We start from the raw sequence: 19,720 nt of genomic DNA, 5'->3' as shown, positions 1-19,720 counted from the left end.
CGTGACCACGACGCTACCCGGAAGTTTGGCGGGGGAACTCGTGTCATGGCTGTACTGTCTGTCTATAAAGGTTTGGTAAGTGTAACTTCTTTTATGTTTATCCTGACGAAAATTGTTAAATACAACTGAAACGTTGATATAGTATACCGCTGTTGTGGTTGCTTTATTTCACATCCTGTGAGTGCCGCCGTGCATCTTTGCTATTTGGGACATCTGAGAAGCCGCTCCGGGAGGGCACCCAGGCAGGGTTCCCTCTAAGCTGTGCGGGCGTGCGCGCGCACACAACTCGACGAGCATGCGCACAGACATTACAACAGAGCGCACAAAACAGCAGTGGTCCCTTTTTGCAGTTGTGGACACAATAAATGTGTGTTTCACCCATTAACTACATTGTGTGCTGTGTTTTAAATATCATTTTGAAGTAATATATAAGTGACGCAGAAAAATTAAAATTTCCTTCCAAAGTTGCACAGCAAAAATCTTTTGCCGCATACAGCCTTCGTAAAATTAGAGGGAACATTGCACCCAGGTCAATATCTACTTGTCAGTGGAGAGCCGGTCTCTCTCTCTCTCTCTCTCTCTCTCATAGCATATTGGGCTATTCTGCGTAGGCAAATCGCATCGCATTGCATCGCATCTGATGTTTTGCATCCAATGTTTTGTGATGCGATACGATTTTTCCATAGGGTTGCTGTACAATATTGGGTGCCATGGCATCCGATAATCGCATCGCATCCATTTTGCGATGTGGTGTGAAAAACATCAGATGTGCGATTTTTCCATAGGGTTCTATGTCAGTGACTTTACTATACAATATCGGGTGCCATGGCATCCGATAATAGCATCGAATCCGATGTTTTGCATCCAATGTTTTGCATCCGATGTTTTGCATGCGAAACATCGGATGCGATGCGATGCGATTTTTCCATAGGGTTGTATGTTAGTAACAAAAGCAAAAGGTTTGAAAATTTGCGCTTCCACTTGGATGCAGCAGGTTAACCCTGTAGTACCACCTACTACAATAACAATAGAAACATCAAGAAAAATGGGGGTAAACCTGCGCTTCCTATTGGGATCTTAAAAAAATGATGTTTTTCCTTTATATAAATGTCCTTTTCTTCAGAATATTCAGTCCATAGCGTAATACCTCAAAGATAAAACAAACAAAACTTCATGGTGTAGATTTCCCAATGCAATTTAAAAGGCTGTGCCCATACCCTATTTTGGCCTATCACCAGGCCAAGGATTAGCGCGTAGAAAGGGGGTCACTTCCAACAATTCAAGGATGTACGCTTTAAAATTCCTCCTGATTGTCCCTCAAAAACACAAATGTGTGGGGAACAAGACTCATAGCGTAAAAAAGTATATTTATTCACACACAAACATTTGAACAAGGAACATATAATTAAAAAAGCCTGGTACCGTATCTGGCCTTATACAAAAGGCTATTCAAGAAGCTCAATGGGGGTCAACCCGGGTGGACCTCCGCATAAACGCCTCAATAGTAGTTCCGATGCCAAGCTCCAGATAGGGATCCCAGGTACCTCCAAACCACCAACGCGTTTCGACTTCTAAGTCTTCCTCAGGGTGTCTTTAGTGAATTTACTCTACAAAATCGGGTGCCATGGCATCCGATAATCGCATCGCTTCCGATGTTTTGCATCCAATGTTTTCATGTGAAACATCAGATGCAATGCCATTTTTCCATAGGGTTGTATGTTAGTGAATTTACTGTACTTATCGGGTGCCATGGTAACCGATTAAAATATTGGATCCGATATCGGATCCAATTGTATAGGGTTTTATGCCATATAATGTACTATCCATGTATTAAATGACATATAATGTGATGGACGTACCCCCCCCCCCCCCCCCACTATCCACGCGACCACGAAGCGTGGCGAGTGAGCGCAGCGACTCTCTTTCTTCGTATACGCAAATAACCCTTAGCGTAACTCTCAAGAATTTCCATGAAGGTCAGCCACCAGATACATTCTTTAAGGAGCTTGCCTCACAGGCCCATAGTCCTTTAATTTTTTTTTTCTTGAAATAGGAGAGTTTATTCACTTTGGGCATTTTACGTGCATGATCGCATCTGTTCTAAACAGTTTTACATCCAGCGACTTCACTTATGCTTTGGAGGTCGAGAGGTCCGAACTATGAGAAAGTCTGCTGAACATGACATCTGGTGTTATGGTCACTAACATTATGGCTGTGAATCAAATAATCACTAGCATCCATGAACTCACGCAAGAAACAAAGGAGTTGAACACAAGATCTCAGCAACTTGCGGTGGCAAAGTTAAAAGAAGTAAGCAACGTCTTGTCCAAATATAGGAAAGACAGAGTTGGATCTGTGGAGAGTGAAACCTTAAGCAGTGGCATTTTATCATCTTTGTCCAATATTATGACGGCATCCCTTGCTAACATTACTTCTGAAGTCCCGTTTAATACAGTTGTAGTTCTGAAGGAAATGGAGACTGCGACAGACATTGTATCCCAAGGGAAAGTTCCTCGAGAAGCAGAGACTTTTATGATTACCGACAAGTTTAGCATCAGCTTAACAAAAGAAGAAAAATGGGATCTTGATGCCTCTTTCCGAAAGAAAACTGACTGCCTCACCTGCTTCTATCCAACATATCAGAAGGATCAATCTGGTTTACCTGTGGATGCTGTTGTGACTGCAGCTTTTTACGTCTTCAAAGAGGATCCATTGCCATGGCTGCAAAATGGCAACCATATTGACACAGTGGTAACCGGATTCTATAGTGTGGCCGCCACTGGTAACGGGAGGTGGACAAATTTAAGTCACAGAAGTTTTGATATAATTATGGAAAGGAAAAACGTTATACCTATTTTTGACGTTTGGGTTACGCAAGATGCTGAAAAAATTACACGTGGCCTGTTTTGCTTTGAAGTTGACCTAGCACAGAAAGCGAAATGGTTTGTGCAGTTTTTTTACACAAAGCAGATAACGTTTAACATTTCCCTTCACGTTGGGGATAACATTACAGGTAATCCCATTGCAGTTTTCTAGATCCCTAAAGGAGAAGTAGTACAGACGAAATCGAGCTATGTACCAGAAGCGAATGATTTGGAATTCAAAAATGATTCACCTTCCCGTGGAATCTTTACCTATGTCCACACCTGTACAAAATCTTACAATTGAGCTGACCACTAATTATCTCGTCCCGGAGAAAACAAAACTGTTGGGTGCATCTATTTATAACATTGCTTGCTTAGATTTCGAAGTGGTAGGGAAAAGTGGAACAAAGGGAACTGCAGAGCAGGCCCATTATCGAACAATAACGTAATTCATTGTATCTGTGAGGATTTGCCACAGGCTCAAAGAAGAAGCATTCATTTCCTGAAGAAAAGACACACATTCATAGCAGCCGCGGTAATTGTCATGCCTAATCCAATAGATTTAACCAAAATTAATTTACAAACCTTGCAGTCAAACATAGTGACGCTTGGAACCGTTATTGTCATATTTAGTATTTATTTTGTCTTGGCTTTGTGGTCATGGAAGAAAGACAAATGTGAGTTGACCAGCAAGCATACTGTCATTCCGTTGCCAGATAATAAGCCTTGGGAAACAGAAATTTACTTTGTCACTCTTTATACTGGAAGTTGTTTTGGGGCTGGAACGACAGCAGGCGTTTTTTTTAAGATGGTGGGCACAGAAAGTATGAGTCGCGTACGTCTTCTTAAAGGCCCTGGGCACCAAGTATTTGGACAAAGAGGGATAGATACATTTTTGATGACTACAAGAGACTCATTAGGAGACATAAGTTACATCAGGATATGGCACAATAATGCGGGCAACTCTCCGGGCTGGTTCTTGAGCCGGGTTAAGATTGGGAACATGCGGACCAAGCAAGTGTGGTATTTTGTGTGTCAAAAGTGGCTCGATGTTGGCAAAGTCAGCAGCTTAGTACGTCAAAACTTTTTCCCTTTAAAAACAGATGTACCGTTACGGGATGCAGTTAAAATCCCGGCGGTCGGGATCCCGGCGTTCAGAATCCCGACGCCGGAATCCCGACCGACGAAATGCCGACACTTTCTCCCTCCTGGGGTGTCCACGACACCCCTGGAGGGAGAATAAATTAGTGTGCCGAGCGTAGCGAGGCACCGGGCCCGCTGCGTGGCGAGTGCAGCGAGCCCGCAAGGGGGGGGCGTTTCACGTCCCCCCCTTGTCGACATTTCGGCTGTCGGGATTCCGGCGTCGGGATTCTGAATGCCGGGATCCCGACCGCCGGGATTCAATACTGAATCCACCGTTACAGAAAATGCATTATTTTAATATACAACTCGCTTCCAAACTCTGGGGGAGATTGTCTAAGAATCTCCACCCCCCTTCGCCGCCCATCGCATATTTAATTATCGCATATGTTGTAACATATGCGATAATTAAGGCAAAGGACAGCTCTTGCGTTAAGAGCTGTCCTTTGCGGTGAGAGTCGCCGGGTCCCAGCAGGTCCCGGCGGCTCCCCCCTCCCTCCCACACCCGGCGCTGCTGCTGCGCTGGGCTCTCCTCCTCCCTGCACCCGGAAGAGGATCAGTGCAGGGAGGAGGTCACAGGTCCGGGCAGCACAGCTCTGTGCTGCCCGGACACAGGTGAGGGGGCGATGCGGGGCGCGGTGGAGGGTTGCGGTAGAAGCCCATTGGCTTCTATGGGGCATCGCCAGATTTTTCTGGCGATGCCCACCGCCGCGGTAACCCGGCGGGGGATGCTTACAGCATCCCAAAATGCGGTAAAAACCCGATAACGGGGTTTTTTTAGTTTTTTTTTATAATTTGATCTGTATTAAAGTTTCAATTTAATATACAAAACATTAAACATAGACGGGACGTTAACAATAAAAAATGAAAAAGCGAATAAAAAGAAAGGGAAAAAAAAAATCTTTACATACTAGATGTTGGACACAAGTCATAAATAAAAACAGTGGATTAGACTACTATGGACATTCCTCCGATATACACCTAAGGAACATTGAGTGGCTGCGTTTTGGCTAGAGTACGTCACATTGCCTTACGAGTAATTAAGACAGTAAATGGTGCCTTGGAGGATACGCTACAGCTCTAGGCGGTTAGACCAACAGGTACTACAGCGTAAGTGCCAGTCCATTGCTGATAGCAACATTATGTCGATTACAGTCATGTCGATTACAGTCAAACAGGAGAATTACAAATAAATACAGTTATTGAGCTAATCCCGGTAACAGCAATTAACTAGCTTTTAAAGAAGTGATTTATATATTTCTTTTTTTTTTTTGGTGAGTATATCTATTAGTGTATCTATTACATTTATAGTGTTGAAAAATACAGATATTTAAAAGATAGAAATTTAATGTACACAAGAATGAGTGAGGTTTGTTTTTTTTGTTTTTTGTTTTTAAATCTGTTGGAATTCTCCAATCATGTGTTAGGATATATTAAAATTAATGTAAATTAGTGATTCACAATCTATGTTTGTGGTTATTTACAATATCTTGAGGCTAACCAGCCACTCCATATTCTATAATAATTAGTTAAAGTGCTTCTAGTCATAAAAATAAATTTTTCCTGTTTGACTGTATAATTGACAAGGGCTATCCATTCTTGGATTTCCGGGCCTTTTTTGGCCATCCATGTTCTTGCGATTATAACCTTAGCCAAAGAACAGAGTCCAATAACGTAGCCCCGAAGGGCTGAGTCGATAGTATCCTTACTTATTATATTTAGGACACAGCCCTTTATAGTTAGTATTTCCCTGGGTATCCCTGTTTCAACCATGATCTGTATTACCTTTTCCCAATACTCGTTAACAATTTGGCAGTCCCAAAGTAGATGGAAAAATGTGCCTAGGGTTGTTTTGCACTTGGGCAATTACAAGGGAAGAGAAGAAAGACTGTTATGTACGTGACGCATTGTTAGGACAAGAAAAATTAATAAAATGTAACCTTTAATTGTTTATTTTAAGATTTGCGACATATAAAAACAATGGCCAAGGAGGCAAAGAGGAAGAAACAAAGTGTTTTTAAAAAAGGGGATATAGATCCTCTCAAATTGAACCCCAATGTCCTGTTCCCAGTGTAATTGCTAGATTAGGTGCGTGTTGCTGTATATCTTACAGTGTGTACCCACTCATGAAATGAACAAATCTGTTACAATTTTCACTTAATTAAGTTACTTTTGTTTAATATTAGTTTATAACACAGATTGCTCCCAAGGACTGTGCAGATAAATTAGGACAGCAAAGTAAATATGTCTGTTTGGTCCTTTTAAACGTCAAAAAAAGGGGTTGCCGCCTAGTATCTGCACAGATATTGCGCAGTGTGTAGCACAGTCTTAAATAATAACAGACTACGGGGCCGGCTGGTAGTATACGTGCCGTATTTCACATCTAAAGTGTACCCGTTAGATCTGATATTGGGAACACAAATCGGCTGTTAGTGTTCTCCGCCGTTTGTTTGGTTCCTCTCCGCAGGGAAAGTGGCTTGTATGTATGCCGCTGTTCCCGGCTGTGCTGGTAGTGCGTCGGTGTCTGTGGGGAGATCACAGTCAGTGGTGAGGCTGTGATTCTCCAACTCGCAGACCCGCGTCGCGCTCCGTCACTTGACACTGCGCCTAACAGAGGGACGCACCGGCCGGGTGCTGTATCTGCACTGGCGTGCTGTAATCACATCTGAGTCTTGGGAGACCGTGGTCAGGTTCTGACCCCACAGATGCGCCCTCTGTGAGTGGATACTGTAACGCCCTATACATCAATCAAAATACATTTCATGGGGGAAGGGGACATGGGGATATTTCACACACTTAGTGTGTGAAATATCCCCATGTCCCCTTCCCCCATGAAATGTATTTTGATTGATGTATAGGGCGTTACAGTATCCACTCACAGAGGGCGCATCTGATAGGAGCTGTGGGGTCAGAACCTGACCACGGTCTCCCAAGACTCAGATGTGATTACAGCACTCCAGTGCAGATACAGCACCCGGCCGGTGCGTCCCTCTGTTAGGCGCAGTGTCAAGTGACGGAGCGCGACGCGGGTCTGCGAGTTGGAGAATCACAGCCTCACCACTGACTGTGATCTCCCCACAGACACCGACGCACTACCAGCACAGCCGGGAACAGCGGCATACATACAAGCCACTTTCCCTGCAGAGAGGAACCAAACAAACGGCGGAGAACACTAACAGCCGATTTGTGTTCCCGATATCAGATCTAACGGGTACACTTTAGATGTGAAATACGGCACGTATACTACCAGCCGGCCCCGTAGTCTGTTATTATTTAAGACTGTGCTACACACTGCGCAATATCCGTGCAGATACTAGGCGGCAACCCCTTTTTTTGATGTTTAAAAGGACCAAACAGACATATTTACTTTGCTGTCCTAATTTATCTGCACAGTCCTTGGGAGCAATCTGTGTTGTAAACTAATATTAAACAAAAGTAACTTAATTAAGTGAAAATTGTAACAGATTTGTTCATTTCATGAGTGGGTACACACTGTAAGATATACAGCAACACGCACCTAATCTAGCAATTACACTGGGAACAGGACATTGGGGTTCAATTTGAGAGGATCTATATCCCCTTTTTTTAACCCCTTCCCGACATTTGACGTACATTTACGTCATGGCCGGGATGTACTTCCCGACACATGGCATAAATGTACGTCATGCCATTTAACTGTCACCGCGTCTATAGACGCGGTGACAGTTTAAACATGTCTGCTGTCCCTGACAGCAGACATGTCCCTGCATGCCCAGGGGGGGCTGCGATGCCGCCCCCCCGTCGGCGATCGCTGTGATTGGCTGTTCAGTGTGAACAGCCAATTACAGCGTTTTCTGTGTCACCGGCGAATAACGTTCGCCGGTGACACAGGGATCGGTGGTGATTGGTGCTGTAAAGTACAGCACCAATCACCACGGGGTGTAAGGGTGACACTGGTGTCACCCCACCTCACTTCACCCGCCCCCAAAGGCCGTGATTGGTTCGTCGGACCGACGAACCAATCACAGCCATGGAGGGTGATTTAAACTATTGGTGACTGCACTGCAGACGCCATTCCGGTCTGGAATTGCGTGCAGTGCGGTCACCGTGCCTATCTGCCGCGATATACTGACCTGATCCTTGCAAACACTTACCTGATCACTGCTTGTAGCGTTCCTGGATCTTGTTACTTCTTGTGACTTCCTGTGTTGTGCTGTGCTGTGTTGTGCTGCTGCAGTGTGTTCGAGTTATAGATAGAGAGATAGAGAGAGAGAGAGATAGAGAGGGCTAGTGACAGAGAGTGCTATATTTTGTGCTGCTGCAGTGTGATAGAGTTATAGATAGAGAGATAGAGAGAGATAGAGAGATAGTGACAGATTGTGCTATATATTTTTTATATATATACAGCTGTACTGCGTGTGCAACTGACTGCTGCCCCCCCCTTTTGTGCTGATCAGTATAAATTAACTGATCAGCAACTTTTTGGGGGCGCAGGTTTTTTTTTATATATATACCTGTCAGTGCTGCTGCTGCAGTGTCATAGAGTGATAGATAGTGAGAGATAGAGAGATAGAGAGAGATAGTGATAGAAAGTGCTATATTTTGTGTCTGCTGCCCCCCTTTTGTGCACCCCCAGCAACTTTTTGGGGGTGCAGGGGTTATTTTTTATATATATAACTGTCAGTGCTGCTGCTGCAGTGTCATAGAGTGATAGATAGAGAGATATAGAGAGAGATAGTGACAGAGAGTGATAGAGAGTGCTATATTTTGTGTCTGCTGCCCCCCTTTTGTGCACCCCCAGCAACTTTTTGGGGGTGCAGGGGTTATTTTTTATATATATAACTGTCAGTGCTGCTGCTGCAGTGTCATAGAGTGATAGATAGTGAGAGATAGAGAGAGATAGAGAGAGATAGAGAGAGATAGTGACAGAGAGTGATAGAGAGTGATAGAGAGTGCTATATTTTGTGTCTGCTGCCCCCCCCCCCTTTTGTGCTGATCACTATATCTGAGGTGATCAGCAACTTTTTGGGGGTGCAGAGGTTTTTTTTTTTATATATATACCTGCCAGTTGCACTGTCAATTGCACCAAAGGTTGTGCACCTGCTGCCCCTCACTGGTAATCAGTGTCGCATCACTGATCACCTTTTTTTTGTTTTTTTTGAGGGTGCTGTGGGGTCTTTTTTTAATTTTTTTTTTTTGATCAAATTTTTTTGATCAAATTCCTGTTGCCTTTGAGCGCTGTTCAGTGACGGACGTTACTGACCAACATCTGTGCTCAATTTTTGGCGCAGGACCTTTTTTTTTTTTTCTGCACTACATACACACTACACACTACATACTACATTGAAATAAAGTTTGTACCCCCCCCTACACTATACACGTGTTGAAACATTTCACTACCAGGAACACAAAAATAAAAATGTCATCCCAAATGTCATCCCAAATGTCATCCCAGTCATCCAGAAGAATGTATTCAGTGGAGGAGGCATATGCCATGCTTGCCTCTGACTCTGACACAGCCAGTGAGGCAAGCGGGGAATTTGAAGGATTCATCTTAAGCTCCTCTTCCTCCTCTAGTGATGAGGGACCCCCTCAAAGACGCCCCCGTAGAGCAGCTGAAACCCCCCCCCCCCCAATAATTGATCTCGTATGGACCCCACCACCAGACAATTTTGAGCCCCAGGTTCCTGAGTTTTTGGCCATCCCAGGAATCCAATTTGATTCCACAGGTCTCAGAGAAATTGACTTTTTCAAATTATTTTTCTCTGATGATTTTATAAATTTAATGGTGGACCAAACTAATTTATATGCCCAGCAGTTTATTGCTCAAAACCCCACGTCATCATTTGCTAGGTGGACCCCTGTAGATGCAGTAGAGATGATGACGTTTTGGGGTCTGGTGTTTCATATGGGCATAGTAAAAAAGCCAGAAATTAGGCAATATTGGAGTACAGATGTTCTGTACAGCACCCCACTTTACCGTATGGCCATGACCCGGACTCGTTTTGAGTTAATCCTTAAATTTTTGCATTACAACGATAATGCACAGTGCCCACCCAGAGATGATCCCACCTTTGACCGGCTATTCAAAGTCAGGCCGGTCATTGATCACTTCAGTGCCAAATTTGAAGAGATGTACATCCCAGATAAATTCATTTGCATAGACGAGTCCCTTATACATTTTAAAGGAAGGGTTAAATTCCGCCAGTACCTTCCCAGTAAGAGGGCAAGGTATGGCATAAAAATGTATAAGCTGTGTGAAAGCACCTCAGGGTCAGTGCCAGATTAAGGTCTAAATGGGCCTGGAGCTGAAAATTATCAATGGCCTATTATGCGCAATAATAGGGGTAGTGGCCAGCACATTATAATGTGGTGGGCATGACCAGTGTTCTGGTTGGGTGGTCTGCTCATGGGTGTGTCTCTATTTGTGTAAATACTTTCAACTAATTATATACAGATGGAGCGGGCCTCGCTCTTGCAGGGGATGGCGGAAGATTTGCCATCTGCCATCGCCTCCATCTGTTCTGCGATAGGGGACGCGCGTGTCCCCTTCCGACGGCACCTCCCAGCTTTCCCACCTAACCCTGTCCGTCTCCCTGGAGCGGAGACGGACAGGGTTCCCGCTGCCCGGAAACTGAGACGTGCGTGCGTGTGAGACGCACGCGCGTCTCAGACAGATAGTCAGATGGAGCGGATCGCCAGCGGAGACAATCTGGCGATTCGCCAGCAAGAGGGAGGCTAGCTCCATCTTTATGCCTGGAAAAGGCAGGGGGCTGGCATAGGAAAAATGGCACATAAAAGAGGAACAATAGAAGCTGTACATATACTTACAGGGTGCCCTTCAAAGGTGCACCCGCAGAACGCCAATGTCCTAAGATGCTTGCGGGTTGACGCAGCACTCCAGTCATAAAAAAATACTGAAAGACAAAACTTGGTAGACAATATTTCAGCACCTTTTATGTGGTCACCTAAGTTTACCACACCATATACCCCTTATACAAAACATGCAACACAGTAGTAACCCCCTTATACTGTACTTGCCTCTTACACATTATGCCACATGGAATGAGACAAAATTCACACTATGGCACATGGATTAAGGCAAAATTCACATTTTGCTACATGGATTGAGCCAAAATACACACTATACCAAATGGATTGAGCAAAAATCCACAATATGCTTCATAAAAATTTACACCATAATGCCCATTACATGTTAAGCCACACACCGTAATGTCCATTACGTATTATGCCAAACACCATAATGACTATTAAAAATTATTCTACATAAGTGCTGCTTACCTACATGCTCATGTAAGGTAGGACTAGGTGTGTGGACCCAGTTGCCATGATTTCACAGTTCTGCTGGCCTCCTGCAGGCTAAGGCTTCACCAATAACAGTCACGTTTGTAGGGCTGAATTAGGTCCAGCCCCAGATGGTGCCGCTTGGTTTTGAGTGGGACAAGGTGGCCCGCAGGAAGTGGGACACACGGCAAGGTGGGGTGAGATGGCGTACACACCCAGCCTACCAATGCGTGGGTGGTATATACACAACAAACCCCTTGACTACTTCGCGCAGGGAAGGAATGACCCCTAGAGGGCAAACCAGACCCCCAGTGCGAGCTGCTGCAACAATGCAGAGATGGTACAGTACAATTTCAATAAAAGAAAAGCTGCAGGCAGAACCCCTGACTTATCTGGGATGATGCTATCACAGCAGAAGGAACTCAGGGGACTGCAGCACAGGAATAGGCAGGAAGGAGCACTGATTGGGACCAGGAACACAGACCCTGTAGCAGCCGCCGGGCAAAAGTGACAGCCATTGACAGCAGCCTAGTCCCTGCATTTTCTGGTGTGAGGGGGAAAGAAAACCACCCCTCCCTCCCCCTTTTAATCAATTGGCTATATCTTCGGATCCAACTGATCCATTTACATGAGACCAGTATCATATTGAAGAACTTTTGAGTGGCTTCGAATGATTTCGGTCCTGTGAAGCCATTTGGCTCCAGAGAAATCTGCCCTCAAACAACATGAACAGCCAGAAATTACATTTCAGAAATGAAAAACTGGTTTACCCACAATATCTCTGGAACCAATTAACCGATATGGACCAGCCTGGTATCAGATTGAAGGCCCATCGATTTGGGTTCAACTGAGATGAACATCGAGCCGGAGGGGGAACTGGCAGCCGTTGGAACTGGGTGAGGGTCAGAATTAGCGGGTCCCATGTTATCCTAGGGGGAAACGTTCCAGCTTTGCCATGCAGTATCTTCGGTTCCTGGGGGGCTAGTGATTGGGGCCGGTCTCATTGGATAGCCCTGGCCCTCAACTAAAAAATTGACCTATTTGGAAAGTGGGCCTGGAGCTACAGCTCCATCAGGCCCATTTTTAATCCAGCCCTGGTAATAGGCATCACGGTGTGTGGGGTAATGGGCATTGCAGTGTGTCAAAATGTGGAAATGGCATCATGGTGTGTGGCAAGACGTGTAATGGGCATTGCAGTGTGTGGCAAAATGTGTAATTGGCATCGCGGTGTGTGAAAAAATGTGTAATGCGCATCGGTGTGTGGCATAAAATGTAATGGGCATCGCAGTTTGTTGCATAATTTGTAATAGGCATTTACTGTGAGTGGCATAACGTGTAAGTGGCATTACGATGTGCAAAATCAAGAATAGAATTGGAGCAAAGGTTAAAAAAATATAAGGCGTGTCAAGGGACAGGACTGGAGGCAGGTCAATGGGTGGGATGTGGGTGGATCAAGGGACGGGCCACTGTCCAGTAATCTCTCAACCAAAAGGTGGTAACCCTATATGTTGACCATTTTTAGGTGTCAACCTAGGCTTTGTTGACCATAACCCTTGAAATTATGTAAAGTGTTCCCACTTAAAAAAGTCTTCTTTAGTAAATATTCTTTTATAATTAATAAAAAAAAATTAAAATAAATGGAAGAGTCGCTGTAACAGCTGTTTGGTATTACTATAGAGGTGTCAAGGTTATTTTTTGCTAAGCAAAGTAATATTCGTAATGCATACCTCCCAACTTTTTGGATGAGGAAAATGGGGCAGCTGCGTGTGCCCAAAATTAGGAGTGTGGCTTCTCGACAAGGGGGCATGGCCTGCAAATGACATCATCCCCGCATGGCCATGTCTGTTTTCGCCGCTGTGGAGGCCTGACCAGCGGCGCTGTAAGCTGCTGGCCAGCCCCCAGCCTCTCTGCTGCGAGAATAGATTCACCAGATGAGAGAGGGCCTCCCAACTGCCCGCTCCCCCCCCCCCACCGCTGGACAATGTCGGCGCCGGGTGGGATGCAGGAACATCCCCAAAAACCAGTAGGGAGGTATGGTTAATGTATAAAGCCTTCAAAGATGCTTATAGCTTCCAATGAGCTTCTATCATTTTATAGAATGTACTTGATAAATGATATCTAAACTCTAATGGGTTACTATAGGCAACTGTTCGCTTAAGGGGGGGGACGTGCCGGTTATCATAGGAGGTTTGGCCAAGCCCAGGCTTACCTACCCTCCCGGAATTGCCGGGAGGCTCCCAAAAATCATGCCCCCCTCCTGGCCCCCTGGGAAGGTGGGCAATCCTCCCGTATTGGCCAGGCAGCCCCCGCACCCCCTTCCATGCTGCACAAAATTACCGGTTTTCGCGGGTCCGCAGCGGGGCTAAAATGGACCTATTATGCGCAATAATAGGGGTTGCGGCCAGCACCTAATAATGTGGGGGCGTGACCAGTGTTCTGATTGGGTGGTCTGCTCATGGGTGTGTCTCTATTTGTGTAAATACTTTCAACTAATTATATATATATATATATATATAGAGAGAGCGATTGTCAAAGATACACCTTCTTAAAGATACACAGGGCCTGATTCAGGTGGGGGTCTGTGAATGTGCATGCGTGGCTCTGTGCATGTACAGTCTCCCTGTGCAAATGCCTTTGGTAAGTATCACACTCTCCAAGGCGTTCCCATGGGCAGAGGAGGGCGGGGGAGGCAGCAGGCGAACACCCAGCGGCCCCATGAACTGACATTCCCATGGGATGCAGGTGATGTCACATGACGTCAGCGTCTGCCCCCAATTCAGTGATCAGCAGCCATCTGACAGGTAAGTATTGACTTACTTTTCTGACTGAAAGCTGCAGAAAGTTGACGCTTGGTCTCTCCGATATATCTTTTTCCACATTTACAGTATATAGATCAGGTGTGTAGTGAGCCGTCATGCAGCTTTTAATAACCCATGATTTTTTATGTCCCAAAATCTGTGCTATAATCTCATCTACATATTGGCACGTTTTGCACTTGTTGCATTGGAAAACACCTTCGCTGTTTGTAACCAATTTATTTTAACAGTTGACTTAAGGTGATGACAGATTTCAGAATGGCAGCTCACCTAAACACTTATTGAGGCTTGGGAGGAAGAAAAGTGTGTAGCAGGGGGTGGACAGTTAGTACATCCCAATGTTTAGTTAACATTTCTCTTATATTAGAAAGTAGTAATGTAAGAGACATTTTAACTAAACATTGGGATGTACGTGGACCCCCTTCTACAATGTGGCTCTGTCCAGTGTATTGCTGGCAGCAGAGGATGATGTGGGGTATACTGTACATGTGATGTGCTGCATGGCCATAACCAACTGCCACCACCAACTGCCGCCCGCATGCCACATTACAATCCTCAGTGCACAGCAATATCACTGGCATTTCCTGGGCAGCAGCTGATGTGGACACAGGAGAAAAGGCGTCTCAGGTGAGATCAATTTGCAGGCTATTAATCGCTGCCAGTGATTCCCCGAGTGAGTTATCAGTGAGTGGAGCTCAGTGCACAATTACATCTGTGCTTTTTCTTTCTCTTTTTCCCCCCTTTTTTTTTTTTTAACTTGATCACCTTCTGCCTCCGGTTACAATGAGCCGTCGAGAGTTATCCCAGCTGATTGGAAATGAAGGTCAGTAAATGTTTAGTAAATTAAATCTTAGACCAATGTCTCTTCTCTAGCAGTTGTCCTTTGTAGTGGGAGGGATTATAGCAGTGGTGGCTGGCCAGGGTCCCTGTGTTACTGGCTGGCACCTCCCATGCTGTCAGTTACAGACCAGGAACCGCTAAGCATTGGGGCCTGCATCCATACACTCATACTGTTACAGCTCTGTTTTTCAGTTGTATAGTAATATAATATATAAATCATGTTACTGCTGCAAATCTTATTGTACACCAGCAATATCTGATCTTTACATGTCACATATGGCTATTTGTTATATCTGCAATATATGAAATATCATTTTAGATGGACCCAGCCAGAACACCAGAGAGCCATGGCTGAGGTCAGGACGCAGCAGACCATCCCGTGGGAGTCAGTCAGCAAGAAGATCTGGACCAACATCGGGAAGAGGAAGAACTGGACGAAGAGGAAGAGACCATCAGGCAGTTGCAGAGAGAGTAGATCACCTCCTGCTGGACAGCATCATGCGGCTCGTCCTGTCCCATCTCCCCACCTACAGCAGGCGCACCATTGCAGACGGAGAGGAACCAGAGTACTGCTCCATCTGTATCTCTGACATTGAGGTAGGTACAGAAATGGCTGTATCGCACTGTCATCACAACTTCCATGTTCCCTGTCTGACAGAATGGCTGCAGGTTAACAACATCTGCCCTGTGTGCCGCACGAGACTCTTGAACCCGGCTCATTTCTCCCACCTTTACTGACGGCTCCCCAGCGAAGCAGAACAACCAAACATAAGATCATGGTCTAAAGCGGTAAGTTCCTGTTTTAAAGTTCAAAAGTTTTTAAACTTTTACAGTGTTTTTTTCAATTTACAGTTTTTGTGTTTTTCTAATTATTAATAAGACTTGTCACTGATCCCTCCAGTTCCAACAACTGTTGTTACAAGTTTACAGTGTTTTTCTCTATTTAAATTTTCTGTTTTGAAACTGGAGGGAATTGACGTGAACAAGCTGGGGATTAGGGCTACTGGCGACACCCCAAAAACAAAAACGACATTGAGCAGCCACCTCATGGGTGTGTTGGAAGAGCTGCAAAGCTGCTAATTATTTTTGAAATGGACAATTAAATCCAACTCATTGATTACTTAATACTTGAACATTTAACATTTAAACCATCGCCGATACTTCAGCTAGTAATTAGTAAACCTGACCCTTTTCATCGCCAATAAGTCTCCAAGTCATTACTTAAAATTTGTTTATTATTTATTTATTACCAGATTCTTATATAGCGCATACATATTCCGCAGCGCTTTACATAGAGTATTTGAATATTCACATAAGTCCCTGCCTCAGTGGAGCTTACATTCTATATTATATATCTTACATCTATATTCCCTACCACATGTAAATGCACACACGGATATTGTAGGGTTAATTTTTAGCCTAAAAGAAAAAAGGGGGTATAATTGAGCACTTGGGTGGGCTCAAGAATGGAACAGGCGTCTAGTGGGGTGTTGTGACGAGCTGCTCCCACATAGGCGGCACTTGTACTTTTAAAACCAGGTCCGGATTCTAAAGGTTGTACTGCTTTTCCTACTACAATTTATCTCCGTATCTCATCCCTGGGTTTAACTTTGGAACTTTCTCAGCAATATACCAACATATGGGACACCAGCACACCAACACCTGCATACTTTGGATTACAAATACCGCATACATCGTGAGGACACTCCCTTGACTCAAGGATTGCATTCACCCTCCAGCGATATTTCAAGATCCTGCATGGTTTATGGACTCCCTTAATTCAATCATGGCCAAATCACCCAGCGGGAAAATGAGTTATTAATCTATATAAGAGATACACAAGAACAAGCAGGACTCCAGTACTACTAAGTTACATTGGGCCAGATGTATTAAGCCTTAACAAGAGATAAATGCACGGGTGATAGATGGCGAGATTTACTAAAGGGAAAATGCCGTAAAACCCCCGTTTTACGGCATTTTCCTATGTATCAATAAACGTCCGCAGCGTTTTCGCTTTGCAGGGTATCGCCACCCCCTGGGTGGCGATACCCTATAGAAGCCTATGGGCTTCTTTCGCCGCCCGCCGTACGCCGTCCGCGCGCCCATCCCCTCCCGTCCTCCTGTGATCATCTCCTCCCCCTGGTGTCACAGCCGGCAGGACATCCGGCTTCAGGGGGGAGGAGGAGACACAGGGGGACGCTGGCAGCCGCCGGTAGGTGACGGAGACCCCCGCAGCCAACATCACAGGTATCGCGGGGGTCTCCGTTACCGCAGCCCGATGCTGGCCGCATATGTTAGTACATATGCGGTAGCATCGCGGCGGCTGCCGTGCGAAGGGCGGAGATGTATGTTGATACATCCCGCCGAGAGAGAGATAAACATCCAGCCAATCAGCTCCTTACTGGCTGTTTTCAAACACAGCCTGTAACATGGCAGTTAGCAGCTGATTGGATGGACGTTTATCTCTCCTTTTCACCCTTGGATTTATCTCTTGTTAAAGCTTAAAACATCTGCCCCATAGTTACATAGTAGGTGAGGCTGAATAAAGACTTGCATCCATCTAGTTTAACCTATGTTTATAATAGTTTATCCCTTGTTGTCAGAGCCAGATTAAGGTCTAAATGGGCCTGGAGCTGAAAATGATCAAGGACCTATTATGCGCAATAATAGGGGTTGCGGCCAGCACCTAATAATGTGGGGGCGTGACCAGTGTTCTGATTGGGTGGTCTGCTCATGGGTGTGTCTCTATTTGTGTAAATACTTTCAACTAATTATATTTACCTGGAAAATGCAGGGGGCTGGCATAAGAAAAATGCCGGGAGATATATTGGCGGGTGTAGGGATGCCAATCCCGGGGCATTTTTTCAATCCCGGGATCCGGGATTGAAAAATGCTCAATTTTTCGGGCGGCCGGCGGGGAGTGGGTTCAGGGGTTCACGGTGCCTCCAGGCTCGTGCACCTCCTTCTTAGCAGCCAGGCCGGAAAGGAAGCGGGCGGCAGAGGCAGGCGGGCGACATGCGGAGGAGACTGAAAGGGGGCGTGCACAGCAGAAGGCTGCGCAGCGTGACTTCTACTGTCACGCTTCGCATCGCCGCACGCAGGGGTCAGGATTCGGGAGCCGGGCAGCGTCTGAGCTAGTGCTCAGACGCTGCTAGGCATTAGACTGCGCATGCGCAGTCTAATCCCGAAAATCCCGGGATTGGATAATCCAATCCCGGGATTGAAATCCCAGACATTTTTAGGCCAAATCCCGGGATCCCGCCGATCCCGATCCCGGGATTGGCCACCCTAGGCGGGTGCACTCCAAAGGTGCACCCGCAGGACGCCGATGTCCTAAGATACTTGCGGGGTGAGGCGGCACTCCAGTCATAAAAAAATACTGAAAACCGAAACTTGGTAGACAGTATGTCAGCACCTTTTATGTGGTAACCTAAATTTACCACACCATATACCCCTTATACAAATCATGCAACACAATAGTAACCCCTTATACTGTACTTGCTTCTTAAACATTATGCCACATGGAATGAGACAAAATTCACACAGATTTAGCAAACATTCACACTATGGCACACAGATTGAGTCAAAATTCACGTTATGCCACACAGATTAAGGAAAAATTCACATTTTGCCGCATGGATTGAGCCAAAATACACATTATACCAGGCATGTCAAAACAGTGGCGCTCCAGCTGTTGTGAAACTACATGTCCCAGCATGCCTTGACATAGTTTTAGCATTCACTAATTGCAAAACTGTGGCAATGTATGATGGGACTTGTAGTTTCACAGCTGGAGGGCCATAGTTTGGACATGCCTGCACTATAACAAACAGATTGAGCAATAATGCACAATATGCAATATAGGGGCATTGGCGCACATTAAAAATTTACACCATAATGCCCATTACATGTTAAGCCTCGCACTATAATCTCCATTACGTATTATGCCAAACACCATAATGCCTATTAAAAATGATACTACATAAGTGTTGCTTACCTACATGTTCATTGCCAGGGGTTCCATGCTCATTGCCAGGGGTTCCCTGCTCGTTGCCATGTGGGATTACATGCTCATTGCCAAGAGGTAACTGGGGGACAGTCGCCGCCGGGCAGAAATGACAGCCATTAACAGCCGGGCAGAGAGCAGGGGGCTGCCCGGCTGTATTCAGAGCACTGCATGTCCCGGCTATTTTAAATAATACCTCTTTCATACCAGAAAATGCAGGGAATATGGTCCCAGGATCATGCAGGGACATTCTCGGACTGGCCCCTTTTACACCAGCCTAGTCCCTGCATTTTCTGGTGTGAGGGGGAGCGAAAACCACCCCTGCCCCCCTTTAATCAACCAGCTATATCTTCGGAACCAACTGACCCATTTACATGTAGCCTTCGAATTATTTTGGTCCCGTGAAACTGGGCCATTTGGTTCCAGAGAAATCTGTCCTCAAACAACATGAACAGCCATGAAATTACATTTCAGAAATGAAAAAAAAAAATTTGTTTTACCTGCAATATCTCTAGAACCAATGAACCCATATGGGCCAGGTATCAGATTGAAGGCCCAGCGATTTGGGTTCGACTGAGATCAACCTCGAGTTTCTGTGAGGGGGAACTGGCAGCCGTTGGAACTGGGTGGAGGTCGGAATTAGCGGGTCCCATGTTATCCTATAGGGAAAACGTTCCAGGTTTGCCTGGCGGTATCTCCGGTTCCCGGGGGGCTAGCGACACAGGGCTGATCTCGTTGGAAAGCCCTGACCCTCAGCTACAAAATGGGCC

This window comes from Crinia signifera, chromosome 9 (genome assembly GCF_055691185.1).
Source record: "Crinia signifera chromosome 9, ASM5569118v1, whole genome shotgun sequence".
NCBI lineage: Eukaryota > Metazoa > Chordata > Amphibia > Anura > Myobatrachidae > Crinia > Crinia signifera.
The sequence above is the reverse complement of the archived record's forward strand: the minus strand, read 5'-3'. Positions refer to the sequence as shown.